The sequence below is a fragment of the Schistocerca cancellata genome, chromosome 10 (genome assembly GCF_023864275.1).
Source record: "Schistocerca cancellata isolate TAMUIC-IGC-003103 chromosome 10, iqSchCanc2.1, whole genome shotgun sequence".
Taxonomy (NCBI): domain Eukaryota; kingdom Metazoa; phylum Arthropoda; class Insecta; order Orthoptera; family Acrididae; genus Schistocerca; species Schistocerca cancellata.
Window position 1 is genome coordinate 193229800 of NC_064635.1, and position 15007 is coordinate 193244806.

The 15007-nt window shown below is 41.9% G+C and overlaps 1 protein-coding gene across 1 annotated transcript in view; it reads right to left on the reverse strand.

Annotated features, from left to right (window-relative positions):
* Positions 1-15007, reverse strand: part of LOC126106476 (ammonium transporter Rh type B) — a 165121-nt gene that overhangs the window by 76094 nt on the left and 74020 nt on the right. The gene's annotated exons all lie outside the window — the stretch shown is intronic.

Here is a 15007-nt window from a genome sequence, read left to right on the forward strand (position 1 = left end):
GTATAGCGAGGGGTAGTGGCTTCGCGGCCGACAAGAGAGCAACAGGTGTCAACCCACGACGTCGGTCTGGCCGGGGCGATCTGCGACGCCGTGAGACGGGAGATCGGCGCGCCTTCCTGCGTCCGTTGAAGCAGCTGGCAGCGGACGGTTCGGGAGAGCGTTTTGGGGGTCCGGCGCCAGGTCTTCGCCAGACATCGCAGTTTTAGAAGTTAAGTGATTTATGATATGTTGTTTCATTTACTTGTTAAATTCTACTTGTTTTCTTGGTCAGTCTCTCGTCCCCAGCTTGCTCGTCTGTCTTCCGTCCGCATTTGTTAGGCAGTTAGGGTCTGTCTGTCTGTCGGTTTGCCATACGTTAATAGCTGCCTCTGTCATGTTTGTCGGATTCGGTGTTAACGAATTTATAGAATTAAGGTAAAGGCCGAAATCCTGAAATATGTTTTTATCTTGCCTGTCATCTTGCGACGCGGTATATGTGTAATGTAGAGCATGTTGTACACTTTATGTGAGTCTGAATTTCATGGGTTTTATTTAAATAGTTATTTTTATAAAGATGCCACCCTTCCACCGTAAGATCCCTTTTAAAACAAATTGCACTTTTGGTGGAAAATAATTTCTTCGTGTGAGTGTTTGTACCATTTCCATCCCTTACAGGGTGCATAGTTAATGTGTTTGTGTGAGTTGTTAAAATTTTTAGTTTAATCTAGTGTGTTGCAGTTTTGCACCAGTGTCGTTTTTCAGAGGTCGTTGTGAGCGGTCGTGACTACGGCCGTGTTGAAAGGGAGCAGCAAGCTTCTCAGCCCAAAAGCACATACTGTAACAAAAAAAAATAATTTATGCTGCCTCTGAATAATTGTAACTCGATATTTCGAGGGTATTTCTCTGCTTATAATTTGAAATCTGTTTCGAAAAAGCTTTTAGAAATAAAATTCACATTTGTTAAATTGTAACTTGATATTTCGAGGGTGCTTTTCTGCTTATAAATTTTAAATCTGTTTTTGAAAAGGCTTTTGTGAATAAAATTTCCATTGGTTGAAATTTAATTTGTTTCCATCAGTTACTCCTTGGGAACTACTTCCACACTCACATAGTGTGTTAATGTTCTTGATGAATCGCTAGTAAATAAAGTAAATTCTTTAAGAAAAGATTTTGAAAAGTTTAAATTCACAGTTCAACCATTACAAGAGTGTACTGCGAACATCAGCAACACGGTAAAAATCAAATCACCGACATCACTGCGGCCGGGAAAGGATCCTGCAACAACGGGACCAACGAGAGAATCGTTCAACGTGACAGAAGTGCAACCCTTCCGCAAATTGCTGCAGATTTCCATTCTGGATCATCAACAAGTGTCAGCATGCGAACCTCAAAGAAACATCATCGATATGGACTTCGGAGCGGAAGACCCACTGGTCATTACTTGAACAGCTTCTGTAAATGGACGTTCATACCACCTTTGTGACCTTCGTTGACCTTCAGAGACCTTACTGTTACACAATGATTGAATTCGTCTCTATAGCCGCTATCAGAAAATAAGTACCAAACAACAGCATCCCATTAAAAAAAAAAAAAACAATGTTAACCTTCATATCTCTGAGGCGACTGCACCTAGCAACAAAAAACCTACGTCATATTATGGTCCCCGTTGTCCCATGCAACATTTGCCCCACAAACTTTTCAGCTTCTATCATACTTTCGGAGTTATTCTAGGTGGCAATAACTAGTGACTCACCCTGTGTATCAAATTCCATTACTGTCACAACATTAGGTAATTAGACTTTTATGGATCTTTTTACCGATCGTGTGATCTGTGCTCACTTCTTGGGTCTCATGCGACCCACGGTCTGCCAGTTGGTTACCACTGGCATAGAAGTTTACTATGAAACGAGAGCGAGCGATCCAAGTAGTCAGGCGACATATTATATCCTCGCACATTCATTTCGCGACATCACTACGACTCGGAAATTAAAAAAAAAAAAAGGATATGAGCAGATACGGATACTTAATTGAATCGTCCTTTGCACTAATTATTCGTGAATGAAATAAGAGAGGGGAACCAATAAATATGGTACCAGAAGTATCCTTCGCCACACGTCATATGTTGTCATGGTGAGTATAGATGCACAGATGCTAGTGTTGCAAAGAAAGTTATAGACGTCAGGAGTTTCTTGTTGTGGTCTGCATTCCGAAACTTGGCTTGGTGCAGCCTTCCGCGCCGTTCTATCCCGTTCACGCTTTTGCATCTCTGTGTCACTGCTGCAACCTACATCTTAAAATCTTCTGCGTTGTTAGGCCGCGTCATATTTCCTGCTGAAGATCCCAGCAAAGGGGTCGAAACATCGATTATTTTAGAGGAAATATGACGCGGCCAAACAACCCAGAAGATTTTATCTTTAAGAACAACGGCCACGACAGCCTGCAGACTTACACAACCTACATCCTGTTGAACGTTCCTACGGTAGTCAAGCACTCTAGAATTTTTAACACTCGACATTTCCCTCCATCACTAAAGTTACGATTCCTTGGTGGCGAAAGACGTGTCCATTCTTTTAGTTAGGTAGATGCATATATTTCTTTTTTCCCCTACTCATTAGTTATCTGATCTAGCCACCTGTTCATCAGCTTTGCTTTCTAGAATCACACTTCAGAAACTTCTATTTTCATCTTGTCTGAACAGTTTATCGTCCACGTTTCAGTTCTGTGCAATACCTAAATTCGATGCCAACAGTTTTTTGTTTGTTTTTAGAAACGCTTTTCTTGTTGTTGCCAGTCTGTATTTCATGTCCTTTCTGCTTCGCCCAAATAGCAGATACCTTCCAGTCATTATTCCCTCGACATTGCCTTATTTAACTCCGCTACGACCTATCACCTTGTTTTACTTTTGTTGATGTTCACCGTATAATCTTCTTTCAAGTCACCATCCATTCTGTTCAACTGCTCTTCCGAGACCTTTGCCGTCTATTATAAATTACAGTGTTATCGACAAATTATATGTTTTTTTAACGTTGAAAAATTAGTAATATGGACACTACAAAAAGTATATATATAGTCACAGGTTTTGTGGAGACTGATTTGTTTAATGACGCGCTTGGGTATAATCATCAACGGATAATCTGATAAAGTAGCAAAATCTCAAATAGCACAGTGGAAACAGGTCTATAGTTGAAAAAGTTATTACACAAATATTTCACAAGCTGGCACAATATTAAGTTATACAAAAGTACGTACGAAATACGAACTACACCTACATGCGAGTAACATGGAGTCATGTAACTTAGACACATGCCAAAATGCTATTGGCTAGTTAAAGCGACCTGTATATGTGATAACCTGTATATGTGGTAACAATTGTGTGGCGTAATCAATACAGACTTACTTACAAGTTACAGATAGAAGGTAGGCATAGCCATGTGTGACTTTAATAAGAGAGAGGCCAGATTTTTTCAAAAAAAAAAAAGAGAAACGGAAAACAATATCATTAACGTAACAAATAGTTTATAACCGAACTAGGGTAAGTGGTGAGAAAATAGAGAGAACCAGGAAGGAACAGAGTGGTAGAGAACCATCAGTACACTGCAGAAGATTAATTTATTAGCCAAAATTTGAATAAAAATGCGTAACAAAATTTGAAATGTGGCAACATGTATTTACTGCTTTTTGATGACGTTCTCCCCCTCCTCCCCACACCCCCGGGCAGTCTTAACTTTCCAACCAGGTTTTTAGCCGTAATAAGCTCTGTTACACCTTCTGTATATAAGGTCCTACAAAGCCATGTTATCAAATTTCCAATTTTATAAGGTATTTTCATTCAATGGTAGCCTCTATTGCTCTCCCCCTACTCCCATTTGCTTATAAAATAATTTTTACGTTAATGATGTTCTTTTGTCATTTTTTTCTTTTTCTTTTTGGAAAAAATGTATCATTCATTAAAAGCCTATATAGCTATGCCTTCCAATTTTCTATTATCTGCAACTTATTTGTATGGCTTACACCACACAACTGATGCCACCTAGTGGCCAGTTTATTAATTTATGCGGTACAGGTCGCCTTAACTACTGAGTATGCCGGCACGGTAGCTCAGCGTGTTCGGCCAGAGGGTTTAGCTATCTTCTGTAATAAAAAAACTGAGTCAACGGATCAACGAACAACCAGAACAAGTGTCATAGGACGTCCGCCACGAACAAAGTCAACGAACAATATAGAACAAAACGAGATTAACAAAAAAAAGAGTGTTATTTTGGCATGTGTCTAAGTTACGTGACCCCATGTTAATCGCACGTAGGTCCTGATCACATTTCCTATGTACTGACAACGATAGCTCAGATACACATGCCGACATCGCAAGATGAAAATGAAGAAACAGTGGAAGTATATGAGAATATTGAAAGGGAGTTACAGTAGCTAAAGGGAGGTAGATATCTAATAGTCATAGAGGACTGGAATGAATTTGTAGGGTAAGTAGAAGAAAAGGTTACAGGAGAATATGATTTTGGGACAAAGAATGAGAGAGCGGAAAGGAAATTGGAAATTTGTGCTAAATTGTATGGGACCAAACTACTGAGGATATTGGTCCCTAGGCTTACACACTACTTATTGTTGTTGTTGTTGTTGTGGCCTTCAGTCCTGCGACTGGTTTGATGCAGCTCTCCGTGCTACTCTATCCTGTGCAAGCTTCTACATCTCCCAGTAGCTACTGCAGCCTACATCCTTTTGTTACTTAAAACCCGTCTTGATTGCAAAAAATTTTATTATTCATATGACCGGTTTCGGTTCATTCAGAACCATCTTCAGATCACATGTGACGTAGCATGTGAAAGTTGCTGGATTTGGACGGGTTACTCTTGTAACTGAAACATCAGATCTGAAGATGGTTCTGAATGAACCGAAACCGGTCATATGAATAATAAAATTTTTTGCAATCAAGACGGATTTTAAGTAACATTATAAAATCAGTGATTGCTGGTATCCCACAAGACATTATGTCTGTTTTTACATCCTTTTGAATCTGCTTAGTGTATACATCTCTTGGTCTCCCTCTAAGATTTTTACCCTCCACGCTGCCCTCCAATACTAAATTGGTGATCCCTTGATGTCTCAGAACATGTCCTACCAACCGATCCCTTCTTCTAGTCAAGTTGTGCCACAGAATCTCCTTCTCCCCAATTCTATGCAGTACCTCCTCATTAGTTGTGTGATCTACTCATCTAATCTTCAGCATTCTTCTGTAGCACCACATTTCGAAAGCTTCTATTCTCTTCTTGTCCGAACTATTTATCGTCCATGTTTCACTTCCATACATGGCTACACTCCATACAAATACTTTCAGAAACGACTTCCTGACACTTAAATCAATACTCGATGTTAACAAATTTCTCTTCTTCAGAAACGCTTTCCTTGCCATTGCCAGTCTACATTTTATATCCTCTCTACTTTGACCATCATCAGTTATTTTGCTCCCCAAATAGCAAAACTCCTTTACTACTTTGAGTGTCTCATTTCCTAATCTAATCCCCTCAGCATCACCCAACTTAATTGGACTACATTCCATTAACCTCGTTCTGCTTTTGTTGATGTTCATCTTATACCCTCCTTTCAAGACACTGTCCATTCCGTTCAACTGCTCTTCCAAGTTCTTTGCTGTCTCTGACAGAATTACAATGTCATCGGCGAACCTCAAAGTTTTTATTTCTTCTCCATGGATTTTAATACCTACTCCGAATTGGTCTTTTGTTTCCCTTACTGCTTGCTCAGTATACAGATTGAATAGCGTTGGGGAGAGGCTACAACCCTGTCTCACTCCCTTCCCAACCACTGCTTCCCTTTCATGTCCCTCGATTCTTATAACTGCCATCTGGTTCCTCTACAAATTCTAATTGCCTTCCGCTCCCTGTATTTTACCCCTGCCACCTTCAGAATTTGAAAGAGAGTATTCCAGTGTACATTGCCAAAAGCTTTCTCTAAGTCTACAAATGCTAGAAACGTAGGTTTGCCTTTCCTTAATCTTTCATCTAAGATAACTCGTAGGGTCAGTATTGCCTCAAGTGTTCCAACTTTTCTATGGAATTCAAGCTGATCTTCCCCGACGTCGGCTTCTACTATTTTTTTCCATTTGTCTGTAAAGAATTCGTGTTAGTATTTTGCAGCTGTGACTTATTAAACAGATAGTTCGGTAATTTTCACATCTGTTAACACCTGCTTTCTTTGGTATTGGAATTATTATATTCTTCTTGAAGTCTGAGGGAATTTCGCCTGTCTCATACATGTTGCTGACCAGATGGTAGAGTTTTGTCAGGACTGGCTCTCCCAAGGCTGTCAGTAGTTCTAATGGAATGTTGTCTACTCCCGGGGCCTTGTTTCAACTTAATGTAACTTTAACCAACTTACGCTAAGGACAACACACATACCCATGCCCAAGGGAGGACTCGAACCTCCCACGGGAAGAGCCACGTGAACCGTGGCCAGGCGGCTTAGACAGCACGGCTACCCCGGGTGGCTGCGGTAAGAACTAACTCAGAGTGTAGGAAAGTCAAAACCACCTTCGATGAGATTAAAAGCAAGCGAGGTAGCATTAAGACTGCAACGGTCCTCTGTTAAATGCAGAAGAGAGAGAGGATAGGTGGAAAGACTACACTGAAGGCCTCTATGAGGGAGAAGATTTGTCTGCTGTTAAAGAAGAAGTCGATTTAGAAGACATAGGGGATCCAGTGTTACAATCACAAAGTCGGAGAGCTTTGGAGGACTTTAGATCAAATAAGGCAAAGAGGATAGATAACATTCATTCAGAATTTCTAAAATCTTTGAGAGAAGTGGCAACAAAACGACGTCGTTGATGTGTAGAATGTATGAGTCTAGCGATATACAGTCTGACTTCCGCAAAAATATCATCCACACAATTTCGATGAAAGCAAGAGCAGACAAATGCGAGAATTATCACACAATCAGCTTAACAGCTCATTCATCTAAGTAGCTGATAAGAATAATATACAGAAGAATGGAAAAGAAAACTGAGGATGTAGTAGATGACGATCAGTCTGGCTTTAGAAAAGGTAAATGCCCTCGTGGGACAACTCTGACGTTGCAGCTGATAATGGAAGCAAGACTAAAAGAATTCAAGACACTTTCATACGATTTTTCGACGTGGAAAAAGCGTTCGATAATATACAATGGTGTAAGATCGAAATTCTGAGAAAAATAGGGGTAAGACCTTAACTTTTCCCGGCGAATCGAATGTTCAAATAACTTACAGTTTTGCTGCCGGGTGACGTCGTCGAACACCGCTGATATTTCGACAGGAGCACACCCTGCCATTCTCAAGGCACAAATGCAAGGAAGAAGAAATGTGCAAGCAAATTTAATACCTCGGTTCACAGAGGAGAAACAAGGAAGACACCACACACAGAACAAGAACACAAACAAAGATAACCAACATCAGAAATATCGATACTTACTATTAATCAGAAAGTATGTAATCGTGCTTGTTCAACAAAACGGTGGCGTTTCCCTTGTCCGCAGGTAAAATAACAATATCAGGATCTATTGTAAGTGAACGTAAAGCAGCCGCCTCAGCTGCTGTAATGTTACACTTGGGTGGACGGGCCCCAGTCAACACACGACAAGCTTCCCTCCTAACCTCTTCCGCAGCCTCGGAAGGTAGTTTATAAACAGCCTGTTCGACAGAACTAATAAAATCAACGACTGGCAAACTCTTAGGCGTCGGTGCGAAGTTCAAACCTTTCCCCAGCACAGACAAAGCTGCGTCGTCAAACGTTATCTCCGTGAGATTGATCACAGAACGTCGAGAATTAGAATTAGACACTGAGCCAAGGAAACGTTCAAATTTCGCCGAATGACGAGCAGTTACAGATTGAAATTCCCAGTCAGACTGCGACTAAGAGGCACCGTCCACCCAATCCCAAGAAAATTCAGAAACATATCGCGTAGCTAAACATCTTGCTAGTTTGTTGAGCCCACTAGTAGGTAGATGTGAACAACACATTAAGAACTCTGCAGATTTCTTACATCGATTGCAGGGACTGCGTTTGAATGACTCTGATATTTTAGTCAGTTTTGATGTGATTTCTCTTTTCACTCGCGTTCCTCTCTGATTCGTTGGAGATAATTGAGGTTAAGTTTGGTGTCGAGTTAACAAATTTGTTTCGACATGTGCTGCCTTCCGATTACTTTTTATTCAATGGTCAGTACTACGAACAGACTGATGGAGTTGCAATGGGAAGCCCGTTGTCACCTGTTGTTGTTGTTGTGGTCTTCAGTCCTGAGACTGGTTTGATGCAGCTCTCCATGCTACTCTATCCTGTGCAAGCTTCTTCATCTCCCAGTACCTACTGCAACCTACATCCTTCTGAATCTGCTTAGTGTATTCATCTCTTGGTCTCCCTCTACGATTTTTACCCTCCACGCTGCCCTCCAATGCTAAATTTGTGATCCCTTGATGCCTCAAAACATGTCCTACTAACCGATCCCTTCTTCTAGTCAAGTTGTGCCACAAACTTTTCTTCTCCCCAATCCTATTCAATACCTCCTCATTAGTTATGTGATCTACCCACCTTATCTTCAGCATTCTTCTGTAGCACCACATTTCGAAAGCTTCTATTCTCTTCTTGTCCATACTAGTTATCGTCCATGTTTCACTTCCATACATGGCTACACTCCATACAAATACTTTCAGAAACGACTTCCTGACACTTAAATCTATACTCTATGTTAACAAATTTCTCTTCTTCAGAAACGATTTCCTTGCCATTGCCAGTCTACATTTTATATCCTCTCTACTTCGACCATCATCAGTTATATTACTCCCTAAATAGCAAAACTTTACTACTTTAAGTGTCTCATTTCCTAATCTAATTCCCTCAGCATCACCCGACTTAATTCGACTACAGTCCATTATCCTTGTTTTACTTTTGTTGATGTTCATCTTATATCCTCCATTCAAGACACTGTCCATTCCATTCAACTGTTCTTCCAAGCCCTTTGCTATCTCTGACAGAATTACAATGTCAACGGCAAACCTCAAAGTTTTTACTTCTTCTCCATGAATTTCAATACCCACTCCGAATTTTTCTTTTGTTTCCTTTACTGCTTGCTCAATATACAGATTGAATAACATCGGGGATAGGCTACAACCCTGTCTCACTCCTTTCCCAACCACTGCTTCCCTTTCATGCTCCTCGACTCTTATAACTGCCGTCTGGTTTCTGTACAAATTGTAAATAGCCTTTCGCTCCCTGTATTTTATCCTTGCCACCTTTAGAATGTGGAAGAGAGTATTCCAGTGAACATTGTCAAAAGCTTTCTGTAAGTCTACAAATGCTAGAAACGTAGGTTTGCCTTTTCTTAATCTTTCTTCTAAGATAAGTCGTAAGGTTAGTATTGCCTCACGTGTTCCAACATTTCTACGGAATCCAAACTGATCTTCCCCGAGGTCCGCTTCTACCAGTTTTTTCATTCGTCTGTAAAGAATTCGCGTTAGTATTTTGCAGCTGTGCCTTATTAAACTGATAGTTCGGTAATTTTCACATCTGTCAACACCTGCTTTTTCACCTATTGTGGCCAATTTGTTTATGGAGGACTTTGAGCAACGTGCTTTGAAACGTCCGTGTTTTTTTAGATATGTGGACGATACTTTTGTTGTTTGGCCTCATGGTAGTGAGAATTAAACCGCTTTTTGGAACATCTGAATTCAATCCACCCGAATATTCAGTTCACTATGGAGGTGGAAAAGAATAGATGCCTTCCCTTCCTTGATGTGTTGGTCAAAAGAAAGACTGATGGTACGTTGGGACATTCTGTTTATAGGAAGCCCACCCACACTGACTTGTATCTGCGAGCTGATAGTTGTCACCATCCAGCTCAGCGTGAAGGAGTACTTTGCACCTTGGTTCACAGGGCCCACATTATCTCAGACCCTGAAAGTTTGGCAGCTGAGCTTCACATCTCAAAGTCACCTTTCGTCAGAATGGCTATAGTGAGAGGCAGAGCAAACGTGCGTTGCGCCATCAGCCTTCTGTACAACAGGTGAGTGACGATAGCAACGAAGTGGCACCTAAGTCTACGGCCTTTTTGCCTTACGCAGGAAGCATTTCCAACAGGATTGGCCGTATTTTGCTGAAATATGATGTGAAATGTGTTTTTCGACCTCCTACTAAGATTAAGGCCCTGTTGGCGTCCGTAAAAGATGATATTGGTTTGCGTAAGGCTGGGGTCTATCGTATTCCTTGGAGTTGTGGCATGTCATATATTGGTCAGACAATCAGGACTGTGGAAGACCGGTGTATTGAACATAAGCGTCACACACGCTTGCAACAGCCGAGCATATCCGCTATTGCAGAACAAATCCTTGACACCGGTCATCCTACGAAATACAACAACACGGAGGTTCTGGCTTGCACGTCCAGCTATTGGGATAGTGTTATTAAGGAAGCTGTTGAAATCAGACTATCAAGCAACCTTATTAACAGAGATGGTGGATTTTGTTTAAATGCTGCTTGGAATGCGGCTCTGTCTCTCGTCAAAAAGCAGAGGGACAGAATTAGTGCTACCTCACCTGTTGATTAATAGTAACTATCGATATTTCTGATGTTGGTTACCTTTGTTTGTGTTCTTGTTCTGTGTGTGGTGTCTTCCTTGTTCCTCCTCTGTGAACCGAGGTATTAAATTTGCTTGCACTTTTCTTCTTCCTTGCATTTGTACCTTGAGAATGGCAGGGTGTGCTCCTGTCGAAATATCGACGGTGGTCGACGACGTCATCCGGCAGCAAAACCGTAAGTTATTTGAACAAAATAGGGGTAAGTTATAGGCAGAGACGGGTAATATACAATATATACAAGATCCAAGAGGGAATAATAAGAGTGGACGATCAAGAACGAAGTGCTCGGAGTAGAAGGGGTGTAAGATACGGATGTAGTCTTTTGGCCCTACTGTTCAATCTGCACATCGAAGAAGCAATGATGGAAATAAAAGAAAGGATCAGGAGTGGAATTAAAATTGAAGATGAAAGGATATCGATGATACGATTCGCTGATGACATTGCTACCCGGAGTGAATGTGAAGAAGAGTTACATGATCTGCCGAATGGAATGAACAGTCTAATGAGTACACAATATGGACAGATAGTAAATCGAAGGAAGACGAAAGTAATGAGAAGTAGCAGAAACGAGAACATTGAGAAACTTAACATCAGGTTTTATGGTCACGATGCAGATGAAGTTAAGGAATTCAGCTACCCAGGCAGCAAAATAGCCAATCACGGATGGAGCAAGGAGGACATCAAAAGCAGACTAGCAATGGCAAAAAGGACATCCCTGGCCAAGAGAAGTCTTGTAGCATCAAACATAGGACCTAATTTGAGGAAGAAATTTCTGAGAATGTACGTTTAGAGCACAGCATTGTATCTTAGTGAAACATGGACCGTGGAAAAACCGGAACAAAAGAGAATCTAAGCATTTAGGTGTGGTGCTACGCAAGAATGTTGAAAATTAGTTGGACTGATAAGGTAAGGAATGAGGAGGTTCTGCGCAGAGTCGGAGAGGAAAGTAATATGTGGGAAACACTGATAAGGAGAAGGGACAGGATATAGGACATCTGCTAAGACATGAGGGAATGACTTACATGGTACTAGAGGGATCTGTAGAGGGCAAAAACTGTAGATGAAAACAGAGATTGGAATACATCTAGGGAATTATTTACGTAGGTTGCAAGTACTACTCTGAGATGAAGAGGTTGGCTCAGATCAAACCAGTCAGGAGACTGTTGACAGCCCCCCCCCCCCCCCCCACACACACACACACAAAAAAACTGTAACTTTACACAAATTTTGCATCAGTTTGTGAAATACAAGAGCTATTCGCGAAGTAAGGTCTGCTCGACCACGAAGTGAAAAACACAGTGAAAGTCTGATGAAGCTTTATATCGATGTTTTGCATCGCAGTATGCACGTAAATCGCGTCACTTCACTCTGTTCAGTTCTGAGCGCTCAGTGAGCACGTAAAGATGCTTAGAATCTAGTCTCCCGCCAAGTATTTGGGCCGAATGAGCGATTTCGCCTAACGACATGCAGCCCACATAACATAACTGTCATGCGTTTCTTTTTTCATGACAGTTCTCGGCTGCACACTTCAGGGGCAATGAGGACAAACTACACTACTGGCCATTAAAATTGCTACACCACGAAGATGACGTGCTACAGACGCGAAATTTAACCGACAGGAAGAAGATGCTGTGATATGCAAATGATTAGCTTTTCAGAGCATTCACACAAGGTTGGCGCCGGTGGCGACACCTACAACGTGCTGACATCAGGAAAGTTTCCAACCGATTTCTCATACACAAACAGCAGTTGACCGGCGTTGCCTGGTGAAACGTTGTTGTGATGCTTCGTGTAAGTAGGAGAAATGCATACCATCACGTTTCCGACATTGATAAAGGTCGGATTGTAGCCTATCGCGATTGCGACAGTGCTGCTCGTGTTGGTCGAGATCCAATGACTGTTAGCAGAATATGGAATCGGTGGGTTCAGGAGGGTAATACGGAACGTCGTGCTTGATCCGAACGTCCTCGTATCACTAGCAGTCGAGATGACAGGCATCTTATCTGCATGGCTGTAACGGATCTTACAGCCACGTCTCGGTCCCTGAGTCAACAGATGGGGTCGTTTGCAAGACAACAACCATCTGCACGAACACTTCGACGACGTTTGCAGCAGCATGGACTATCAGCCCGGAGACCAATGCTGCGGTTACCCCTGACACTGCATCACAGACAGGAGTGCTTGCGATGGTGTACTCAACGACGAACCTGGGAGCACGAATGGCAAAACGTCATTTTTTCGGTGAATCCAGGTTCTCTTTACAGCATCATGATGGTCACATCCTTGTTTGGCGACACCCCGGTGAACGCACATTGGAAGCGTGTATTCGTAATCGCCATACTGGCGTATCACCCGGCGTGATGGTGTGGGGTGCCATTGGTTACACGTCTCGGTAACCTCTTGGTCACATTGACGCCACTTAAAAAACAGCGGACGTTACATTTCAGATGTGTTACGACCCGTGGCTCTACCCTTCATTCGATCCCTGCGAAACCCTACATTTCAGGAGGATAATGCACGACCGCATGTTGCAGGTCCTGTACGGTCCTTTCTGGATATAGAAAATGTTCGACTGCTGCTCTGGCCAGCACATTCTCCATATCTCTCTCCAACTGAAACGTCTGGTTAATTAGGGCCGAGCAACTGGCTCGTCACAATATGCCAGTCACTAGCCGCATGGGCAGCTGTACCTGTACACGCCATCCAAGCTCTGTTTCACTCAATGCCCAGGCGTATCAAGGCCGTTATTACGGCCAGAAGTGGTTGTTCTGGGTACTGATTCCTTAGGATCTATGCACCCAAATTATGTGATAATGTAATCACATGTCAGTTCTAGTATAATATATTTGTCCAATGAATACCCGTTTACCATCTGCATTTCTTCTTGGTATAGCAATTTTAATGGCCAGTAGTGTAGCAGGTTGTTCGATGGGAAGTGTTTGGGCACCCACCACACAGCCTGCACTTTTGCGAACAAAACACTTTTGTGTTTCACTGTGGTTTCCAGTCCGCTTCTGATAAGACTTTACTTTCCGAACAGTCTTCGAATTTATGTAATAACTTTGCAATTATCAATCTGTTTCCACTGTGCTGTTTGATGTGGTGTTACTCTTTCAGATTATCTGCTGATGATTACACTGAAATGCGTCATTAAACAAATTAATTGACAAACAACCTATGGCTCCCTTGTATTCTTTGCAGTGTCCATATTAACACTGTTTCAACGTTACAAAATTTCAGAATGGGTGCACATCTCTTGTGTGACTTTATGTCATAGTTAATCGATGTTTTTATTTCTTAAAGCTGAACCTTATTTAACTTTCTAAATTTCTTGTTGGTTTACGTTACAAAGTGCTCAAAGGTATAGCTGAAAGGTTACAAACCTGTCTCACTCCCTTCTCAGCTACTGCTTCCCCTTCATATCCTTCGACATCTGGATTCTGTAAAAGCTGTAGGTAACATTTCGCTTCTTGTATTTTATCCCTGCTACCTTCAGAATTTCAAAGATTGTATTCGAGTCAGCATTTTCAAACCTTTCTCTAAATCTGCAAATGCTGTAAACTGCCATTCGCATTTCTTGTAGGAATCTTCTATGTCATTCGCACAGTTTTATGAGGGGCATTCCGAAAGTAAGGTCCGATCGGTCGCGGAATGGAAACCACAGTGAAAATGAAAGGTGTTTATTTGCAATAGTTAGCCGCGGCCTTCCAGCAACGTCTCTACATAGTCGCTGCTTCGACTGAGATATTTGTCGTAGCGGTGTACCAACTTTCCAATACCCTCTTCATAGAAGGCAGCCGCCTGCACTTTTCACCAGTTTTCTATGTTGATTTGCAATTCGTTGTCTGTGCGAAATAGCTGACTTCATAGCCAGCGGTTCTTGTGAGCAGAGATAAAAATCAGCGGGGAGCAAAGTCCAGGCTGTATGGAGGGCGATCAAACATTTCCCATGGAAAACGCTGCAGGAGAATCTTCACCCTGCAGAATTCAGCGAAGAATTGTCATGCCAAAGGAAACGCATGACAGGTATGTTATGTGGGCTGTATGACATCAGGCGAAATCTCATGCCAGGGCCTCATTCTTGGCCGGAGGCACTGTTTTCTAGGCATCTTTACGTGCTCACTGTGCACTTAGAACTGAAAAGACATGCGTGACGCGATCCTCGGGGATGCTAGAGTCACTGTCCAACACACCTATGCAAAGCTTTAACGGATTTTCACTGTGGTTTCTATTTCACGACTGATTGGACCTTACTTTTGGAATACTCCACGTACCTTACATGTCCTCTCTGCAACCCAAATTGATGTTCCCTGGGGTCCGCTTCTTACCAGTCTATTCATTCTTTTGTGAAAAATTCACGTCAGCCATATTTATTTATTTTATTTGTTTATTTGTTTAACC